A 10,075-nucleotide genomic window follows, 5' to 3' on the forward strand; every position below is an offset into this window, starting at 1 on the left:
CTTGTTAACATTCAATACTTGTGCTTACATATTCATAAGTGAAAGTTCTCTGCAGTTTTATACTACCTTCATTAGGTTTTGGTACTTTGCTGGCTGCATCTTAAATTGGCTAGTTTTCTATTTTTTTCCTATGATCTGAACTTATACAACATTTGATTGTGTATTATAAATGATGGATGAAAGTCAACTTTGAACTAGTCTGTCTTGTTGCCTTTTTCAGTGATAAATTTTAAATTACGTTTCTAATATTATCTAGGGTAATATAGTATTCTATTTTTTCCCTTCTTGAGTCAATCTTTCTAGGAAATTATACATTTCTTCTAAGTTTTCCAATTGATTCCATAAAGTTGTAGGTATGATTTCTCCTTAATTCTTTTAATCTCCTTTCTATTTGCAATCATGTCTTCTTTCTCATAATCTTGCACATTTCTCTCTCTCTCTCTTTAACAAAACTCCTGATTTGTCTATTTTATTGGTCTTTCCAAGGAAACAGTTGTTGGGTTTCATTGCTACTTTTAAACTTTTATTAATGACAGACTTTATAAAATTCTTTTTTGTTTCTTTCTTCTGATTAAAGTTATTACATTTCTTAGTTTTTTCTTATTTTTAAATTCTGAAATGAATGCATTTAATTTATGAATTTAATTTGTAGCTATACATTTTCCCCTGAGTACAGTTTTTGTAAAAAAAATTTGAGAATTATGGAAATTTGGGGAATGGAACAACATTCAGTAAAAGTATTGCTGTCTGTTTAGTAACACTATCTTCAAGTTTAATATCTAACTCCATCCCTAAATGAGGTTAAAGAAATTAGCAAACACCTCTTTTTTTCAGTTTTTCTCTTTTCTGCTTTGCCTAGACTGTTGACTTAGCATTTTCATCAACCCAAGTAAAATAGAGTTGTCTCCTTCCATGTGAACATCAAGTCTTTTTTCAAAGTTAATGACATCAGTAGCAACTAACTAACACTCAAGCTATCTATTAGTAATTATTATTAATGTAATTGTTGCTTTGCAAGAATCTGCATTAGTCATAATCTTGCTGTGCCTCTGGTCTGTTTTGCTAGCTATTTCATTAAATTATAGTTAAATAAATACCATTTCTAGTAACAACATATACACAATAAATGTAAAGCATTTCTACCCTCCCAAGATGGGAGACTATAATACTGTTGAGACTGTTGGGCTAGTTTTTCCCCTTGTGAACCTTACATTCTTAGTGACTAGTGGTCAATTTTGCATTATTCGGTTAACTCTCCTAATTCTCTGAAAGTTAGGAAGGACATGATTGTTCAATTATAAGGACGAAATTTGGGGCATTTTTGATTTATATATATTTTTTACAATACTATTGTTCCAAGAAGTTGAATAGCTATTTTCTGCACACCCTCTCATAGAGTGAAAATAAAGCTTATTGCAAAATATGTTGTTACTCAGTACAGTTTTTTTTTAACTTCCGTAGGTTTTGGTATGTGAGTATTTACCTCTTCACTGCTTTCTAGGTTTATAATTCAATTATTTGGGAGTATTTTTCTTAATTTTCAAGTAATTTTGATTTTGCTTATTTTTGGTAACTTTCTAATTTTATTGGATTTTGATTAAGGAATGTGAATTTTATAGTCTCTTCTTTTTTTTTAACATCTTTATTGGAGTATAGTTGCTCTACAATGGTGTGTTAGTTTCTGCTTTATAACAGAGTGAATCAGCCATACATATACATATATCCCCATATCTCCTCCCTCCCTCCCACCCTCCCTATCTCATCCCTCTAGGTGGTCACAAAGCACTGAGTTGATCTCCCTGTGTTATGCGGCTGCTTTCCACTAGCTATCAGTTTTACATTTGGTAGTGTATAGATGTCCATGCCACTCTCTCACTTCATCCCAGCTTACCCTTTCCCCTCCCTGTGTCCTCAAGTCCACTCTCTACATCTGCATCTTTATTCCTGTCCTGCCCCTAGGTTCATCAGAACCATTTCTTTTTTTAGATTCCATATATATGTGTTAGCATACGGTATTTGTTTTTCTCTTTCTGACTTACTTCACTCCGTATGACAGACTCTAGGTCCAGCCACCTCACTACAAATAACTCAATTTCGTTTCTTTTATAATCTCTTCTTTTTAATTTTATTAATTTCCTTTGAGATCAAGTATGTAATTTCATATATTGATGGTGATAATAAATTAGCATAGTGATTTGGGAGAACAGTTCGTCAATGTCCAATAATGCTGTAGATGTGTGTATTCTGTGACACAACCATTTCACTTACAGATTTATATGAAACATATATATATACAATGTCTCCTTGTGTATTTGTGTGTTTACATGTTTGCACACACATATATGGAGAAGAGAATGTATGTATATATGTATATATGTGCATGCATATATAGATAAAACCTTAATTTCAAAAAAATTGGAATAATATTTTCAAATGAAGCAACTGACAAGGGCTTAATCTCCAAAATATACAAACAGCTCATGCAGCTCTATGTCAAAAAAACAAACAACCCAATCAAAAAATGGGCAGAATATCTAAATAGCCATTTCTCCAAAAGAGACATACAGATGGCTGAAAAGCACATGGAAAGATGCTCAACATCACTAATCATCAGAGAAATGCAAAACAAAGCTGCAATGATGTATCACCTCACACTGGTTAGAATGGCCATCACCAAAAAGTCTACAAACAATAAATGTTGAAGGAGATGTGGAGGAAAGGGAACCATCTTACATTGTTGCATGGGAATGTAAATTGGTACAACCACTATGGAGAATAGTATGGAGGTTCCTACAAAACTAAAAATAGAACTACCATATGATCCAGCAATCCCTCTCCTGGGCATATATCCAGAGAAAACCATACTTCCAAAAGATACGTGCACCCCAATGTTCATTGCAGCACTATTTACAAGAGCCCAGACGTGGAAGCAACCTAAATGTCCATCAACAGAGGAATGGATAAGAAGACATGGTGTATATATATATATATATATATATATATATATATATATATATACACAATGGAATGTTACCCAGCCATAAAAAGAACGAAATAATGCCCTTTGCAGCAACATGGATGGAGCTAGAGATTATCATACTAAGTGCAGTAAGTCAGACACAGAAATACAAATATCATGATATCACTCATACATGGAATCTAATTTAAAACGTGATATAAGTGAACTTATTTACAAAACAGAAACAGACTCACAGATTTTGAAAACAAACTTATGGTTACCAAAGGGGAAATGTCAGGGCGAGGGGTAAATTAGGAGCTTGGGATTAACAGACACATCCTACTATTTATAAAATAGATAACCAACAAGGACCTACCGTATAGCACAGGGAACTCTACTCAACATTCTGTATTAACCTAAATGGGAAATGGGAAAAGAATCTGAAAAAAGAATATGTGTGTGTGTGTGTGTGTGTGTGTGTGTGTGTGTGTATTTGTATGTATGTATGTATAACTGAATCACTTTGCTGTAAGCTAACACAACATTGTAAATCAACTATACTCCAATAAAAATTTTAAAACATTGGAATTAACCTAATTAACCTACAGGTAAGTGGCCTTTATAATAGTATTGAGTAAATAAAGTACAGTTAACTCGCTCAGTGAATTGCTATACAATTAAAATGAATTAACGTGTATATCAACATAGATAAATCAACACAAATATAACATGGATGCAGACAGTAAGACATGAAATGATATGCACAGAATGGAAGCATTTATTTAAATTTTAAATGCTTGCAACAGTACTACATATTATTTGTGGAAACATCCACATATAAATACATGCATGAAAAAGTGACATATCAACTTCCAGATATTGACTTCCCCTCTGGAGAGGGGGAGGGAGGTGAAGCCATACGGTATTATTTATTATTTAAAAGAAAATTGAAGCAAATATGGCAAAACGATAGCCTCTGTTTAATCTTTGAGGAAAGTACCTGGGAGTCTGATTATTGCCTATTCCCTCTCTTGCTTTACTGGAGAAGTCGTTTGGCTGGTTCACCACTGTTACTCAGTGTGAGTACAGAGATGAGGAAATTTCTCAGTTTTAAATAAGTTAGGATGTGAAGTTCAAGTCAAGTCATACAAGAGCCACTAAAAGAAATGACTTTTTTTCAGCCTAGAAAATAGAAGACTTGACAAGATTAGGATTCATCTCTTTAAATTATTCCAGGAATTTCTCCTAACAGAAAGAATTGGGCTTGTTCTATGTAGGGGGCGAATGTAGAAACAGTGGTTTGGAAATGAGAAGATTCAGATCCTAGCCCAAGTGATGGCAGATCGACCCAATGGCCAGAAGTGTTTAGAACTGGGATAGAGGCCTCCAGGAGGAAGTGACTCTCTTGTCAGGTGTTCAAACAGAGGCAAAACAACCCTATATATGTAATGTTTAGCAAAGACCATAATGCTAATGGATATCATTTATTGAGTGCTTTCTCTATTTTAAGCATTTTATACGTATTTATTTTTTTAAATTTCCGTAACAACCCTACGAGTTTACGGCAGTTTGTACAAATAACTGCGATGATGCTTGCAAAGCACACACACGGTATTTGGTACCTAATCATCTCAGAGGGAATCAGGTCGCTATTCGTTTTATTAACAAGCTTGATTAGGACCCCATTTCTTACCCCAAATTTGGTAGTCAACCTAGGGGTTACTGTCCAGAGAACAGACACAGAAGCTTAACACAGTCACACACTTGCAGTGTTTTACTTAACCCAGGTCGCTCCTTGGTGAGACAGAGATAGAAAACGGAAGTGAGGATGGGATACAAGTGATTGGACCAAGTTCACACACCCCTGGCAAACCTGGGTGCTGGAGAAAGGGCACTGAACTCAGAAGCATGTAAGCCTGGAGTAGTAGAAATGTCTCTGTCTTTTACAAGTGGCTTTGTGTCACTGATGCTGTGTCTCCCTAGCCTAGGTCCCCCTTTGTCTCCAAATTCCAGCCTGGTTAGTTCCCATGTGGGGTCAATGCAGACGAGTTCTCTGAAAATAGGTGACCTGAATACAGTTGACCCTTGAACAACGTGGATGTTAGGGGTGCTGACCCCCTTGTAATTGAAAATCTGCATATAACTTTTGACTCCCCCCAACCTTAACCACTAATAGCCTGCTGTTGACTGGAAGCCTTATAATAATATAAGCAGTCGATTAACACATATTTTGTAAGTTATATGTGTTACATACTGTATTCTTACAGTGAAGTAAGCTAGAGAAAAACTGTTATTAAGAAAATCATAAAGAAGAGAAAGACATTTATACTACATATATGTATTTACTGAAAACAATCCACATATAAGTGGACCCATGCAGTTCAAACCCATGCTGTCCAAGGGTCAACTATACCTAAAAGGGAGACAGCAGTTCATTCCTTAATTTAAACCTGTTAAATCTGATGTATTAACTATCAGGCCTATTTGCATATTGCATCCTGTGTGGCAGCCTCTTCCCAATGACGGACGTGTTCTGAGTTGTTCAAATCCTGGGAATGATTTGGGTGGATAATGTCAGTTGATTATGAATTTCTGGTGTGTGGCCCACAGCTACTGGTGATGAATCGGGCTGCTACACAAGGGGACTTGTGATCAAGAGCACATTTCTGCATAATGAGAAGTAAAGTAGTGCAGATTAATGGTGTCAGCATTTTAATGGGGCCTGGGAAAATGGCTGGGTGATGGATTCTTTTTGCAGAGAGCAGCCCAGTCTTCTGCCTCCCATCTTTGCAATGAGGAGAGCCCAAGGGGAGCCACTGAAAGATCATTGCATCTCTCTTTGACAGGTGTTGGCACAAGAGTTTCCTAGTTGTATCTACCTCCTCTTTCTTGCCGCCCTTTCCCCCACTGAATGTGACACGCAGGGCAAGAGACAAAACTGTCCAGAGTCAGGGATGTCAGAAGCACCATCATTAAAAATCTTATAAAGGAAACGTGTAGTCATCAGGTAGTGCCAGGGTCACTAACAAGCAAGGAAGACTTATGAAGGGTGGCCCATCTTTATGTCTGGGTGAGGGTGGTACAGCTGACTTGACCTCTACACGAGCTTTGTTACCCCAGGCAAACCCAGAGGAGGAAGACCTGTCGGTATGTACACATGAACATAGCCTATAAGCAGCAGTCAGGGCCAAGCTCAAGGCCAAGGCATTCCATGAGGTTTGGGCTATTGTTATGAACACCAGGTGGTATCAACTGAACACCTATGGGATACCTAGAAGATACACGTACTTTGCATTTATCATTTCAGTTAATAATCCCCCTGCAATGAAGGTATTTGTATTACCATTTTATGTATGAGGAACCTGAGGCTCTGGGTGTTTATTTGCCTCTTTTGAAATTACATAGCAAACAATAATAACAGCAGTAATAATCGTGACTATACTCATGATGGTAATTGCTATCATTTGCATAGCTTTTGCCATGAGCTATCCACTCTTCTAAGAGTTTGTTATGTGTGAACTTATCAGAGTATCAAAATAATACTACAAGATCGGGCACTGTATTTTAACATTTACAAATGTGGAAATTGAGGCACCATAAGGTTACACAACTTGCCCAGAGTCACACAGTAAGTTATAGAGATATGATTTGAACCTTAGCATCTGGTATTAACCTTTATGCTTAGGAGCCAAATTTAAAATGCCAACTTGTTGTTATAACTAGAGTACTCTTTCCCCAGTCCCCACTGCTTCCTTGCATAAGCTCATATCTGCCTTTGAAGTGCTAAAAATTACACCCTCATAAATATTTATATAAATGTCACGGACCCCTAAATTGAGTTAGGTCTCTGCTATACGTTTGCATGTTCCTCTATTCTTCCCCTATTTTAACACTCATCATACTTTCCTGTGATTTCTCACAAAACATTTTGTCTTCCCTTGTCGATTTTAAGTTGCAAGAGGGCAGGTGCTGGACCATCTTTGCTTGGGATCATATGCTCAAGGTTTAAGACAGTGTCCATATGAATAAAACTGCATTTATGATTTACTGTTACCACATTTCACAAACGCTCTTGACGGCATACTGGCAATTGGAAAGGTATATTTTGTAAGGTATAAGATAAAATATAAACGATTTGTCAAAGCAAAAATTCCTACTGGGTGGCTCCGGGGGCCCCATGAAGAAATAGACAACAGCATTCCTGAGTTGTGGACACTGAGCTACAACAAGACGCCCCAGGGCAGCCAAATGGAACAGAAAATCCCTTCATACTATGTGCTATGAAAACAGAAAACAAACCGGGATTTCAAATACAAGCTCTAAACCAATAGACTCTATGCCTTGACTTGCAATCAAACGTTCTCACCTTGGCAACTCTGTATGGGATGAGTGGTAGGGAGAAAATATGGCGCATTATTAACGATGGTTAGCGAGTTTTCTAAGCTAAGTCATGGAATAAACGTTTGTGGATGAAGGGATGAACAAATGATTGAATAAATGAATGCATATAATAAAGTCAGGTTCGCTCCAGTTCACCTAAGGAAAAATTGATGCTTTTCTACCACAACATGATGCCTCTGTTTCCAATGATCCTTTATGTGTACACACTATAGTTTCAGGCCTGTTTCCTGATGACACCCTATGCCCTAAGGATGGACATCAGGATCTGCATTTTACAAAGGGAGAGAGGGCAGTTTACAGAGGTGAAGAGACTATTTTAAAAATAATGCATCATTATTGCTGTTGCTGTTATTATTATCTTACATATTCCTTTGCTTTTGAGCACCTGTTACATGCTAGGGATAAGCCCAAAGACAAACTCAAGCGCAGAAGAGACTGACGGGTTCGACTGCCTACGAAGAAAAGAGCGGAGGGTCCCAGAGACGAGAATAGCTGAGGACATGCAAGCTGGATCCGAGGAACAAGCAGAGAACTCAGTTACTGAACCGAGGGCCCCCATTTAGAGCAACTTGTAGAATGTTCTTGGATCTTCAGTGCTGGCCTGATTTTTGTGGCCTCATCTTTCTGGGACAGGTCTTCCTGCTCCCAATATCCATGACACTCTGAAGTTTATAAATCCAATGTCAGTCCCACTGCTTGTAATGTGCCTTTGATATAAAAAAAAGTTTCATTAGACATGGCTTTGTTTATTCACACCTCATTCCTCCCTCACATCTTAATGATTTTAAAGCTCAGACTATTAATCTTCTTACCGAAGTTAAATCTTTCTCCCAATATGTTTTTTTATAGATATTTCCCAACTCAGAAGCTTACACTCATTGCCCTCTATGGACCTTCTCGGGGATAATAATTAGCTGTAAAGCCTTGTTGTCAGTCAGAAATGCTGAAGAAAGTGTTCCACTATTAGGTGGGATTGTGGGCTGGAAGCTTTCTGGGGTATTCTCCCCTCTGGAAGTTGCTGAATCAAACAATTTAATTCAGTTCATTTTGGGAAAAGCATTGAGTTTCTCTCTGCACTGGCCACTGTGTAAGTCTGGGAAATAAGATGTACTGAGGCCATCATCATGTGGTGATAAGACATAAGTGATACAGCAAAACTGCAAATAGATGAGCTCCATGGTAGAAATTTGTGTAAAGAGTTGTGGGGGAAGAAGTAATTCCATCAGGGAGATGTTGGGCAAACTTTCAGAACACAGGTAAATACTGAACCAAGTGTGCACTAGATTGAGAAGGGGAACAGCATTCAAGACCAAGGGAACAGCAGGAGTGAAGAAGGTGGAGGGGCACAAAATAGTTTGCGTGTTGTGCTGGGAGAACTGTTTCTTCTGCCAGTGTTCTGGCTTCCTTTATTTTCTTGAACATAGTTTGTTCTTTCTCAGTGATGGCTTTTTTAACTACTCTTCCCTCAGCCTGCAACCGTATCCCCAGCCCAGTTCTGTCCACTTGGCTACCTCCTTCCCGTTCCTTTAATTCTCAGCTTCAATGTCACATTCTCCAGCTGGCCTGTCCTGACACACTAGACTCAACTACGTTCTTTGATTTATGCTTCCACCACATTTTTGAAATTCTCTTTGTTAACTTTCATTACATTTAACACACTTGCTTAATGCCTACCTTCCTCAATCCAGGGTGTTAAATTAATGAAACAAGGAGGCCATTAGACTGATACGTCTCTAATCTGTGGCAGCCTATGTAAAGCACACCAAAATCTCACGCTGTGAACACCTCAAACCTAGGAAATTGAAACATTAAGGACAACCAATCAGAGACAGGCAAGTAGGCTTTCAGCTCCAGCCAATCAAATACAATACTTTCCTTCTTTTGCTTCCACACTTTCTCTATACAAGTCCTTCCTCCTACTCCTGTTGGCAGAGTGCTTCTAACTACTTGTGGTTTGGTGTGGCCTGATTGCAAGCGATTTGTGCTCAGATAAACTCAAAATTTTTAATATGTCTCAGTTTATGTTTGAACAAGTGTAAACTCATGAAGGCTGAGACTGTGTCTGGTTCTCCATGTGTTCTCAGCACCTTCCTCAAGACCTGATCCCTAGATACCACGTCTCAATTTGTTTCATTGTACAAATGGTGGGAACTGACTGGAGACTAGGATGACACATCAACAAAGAAAGATGAAATGAGAAGGTCTGAGCAATGTCTTCCACTTAAGCATGCTCCCAGAAAGCTTCATTTTGAAAGGCCAGAGTAATGTGGAAGAAACACAATTTTCTTCAAGCTCTGAAGGGACTATTTTATAGGAAAGGAAGATAAAAGATGGGTAGCTGACAACCATACCTACATAACACTGATAATGATTCTCTAGAAATTAATCTCCTGGGGAACGATGGTGGTAGAAAATAGTCTCATGTATGTGGCAGCCTCTAAATATTCCTCAAAGTATGGAGCAATTTATCAGTGTATATACCTCAAAAGAAGAAAGGAAAAGGAGGGGGAAAGCTGAGGTTTTACTCATATCCATGTAACTGGAAGGAGACACAACCATGTGAATGAAAAGGCCTGTGCAGTCATACTGGAGAAAGGTAGCATCTTGGCGACTGGTTGGTTGATTCATTCACTTAATGAATGTTCATTGAGCACTTGCTTACTCAGCTCCATGTCAATCATTACACTAGGCTCAGGCATTTCCCTTACAGAATTC

This window comes from Orcinus orca, chromosome 20 (assembly GCF_937001465.1).
Source record: "Orcinus orca chromosome 20, mOrcOrc1.1, whole genome shotgun sequence".
Classification (NCBI taxonomy): Eukaryota; Metazoa; Chordata; class Mammalia; order Artiodactyla; family Delphinidae; genus Orcinus; species Orcinus orca.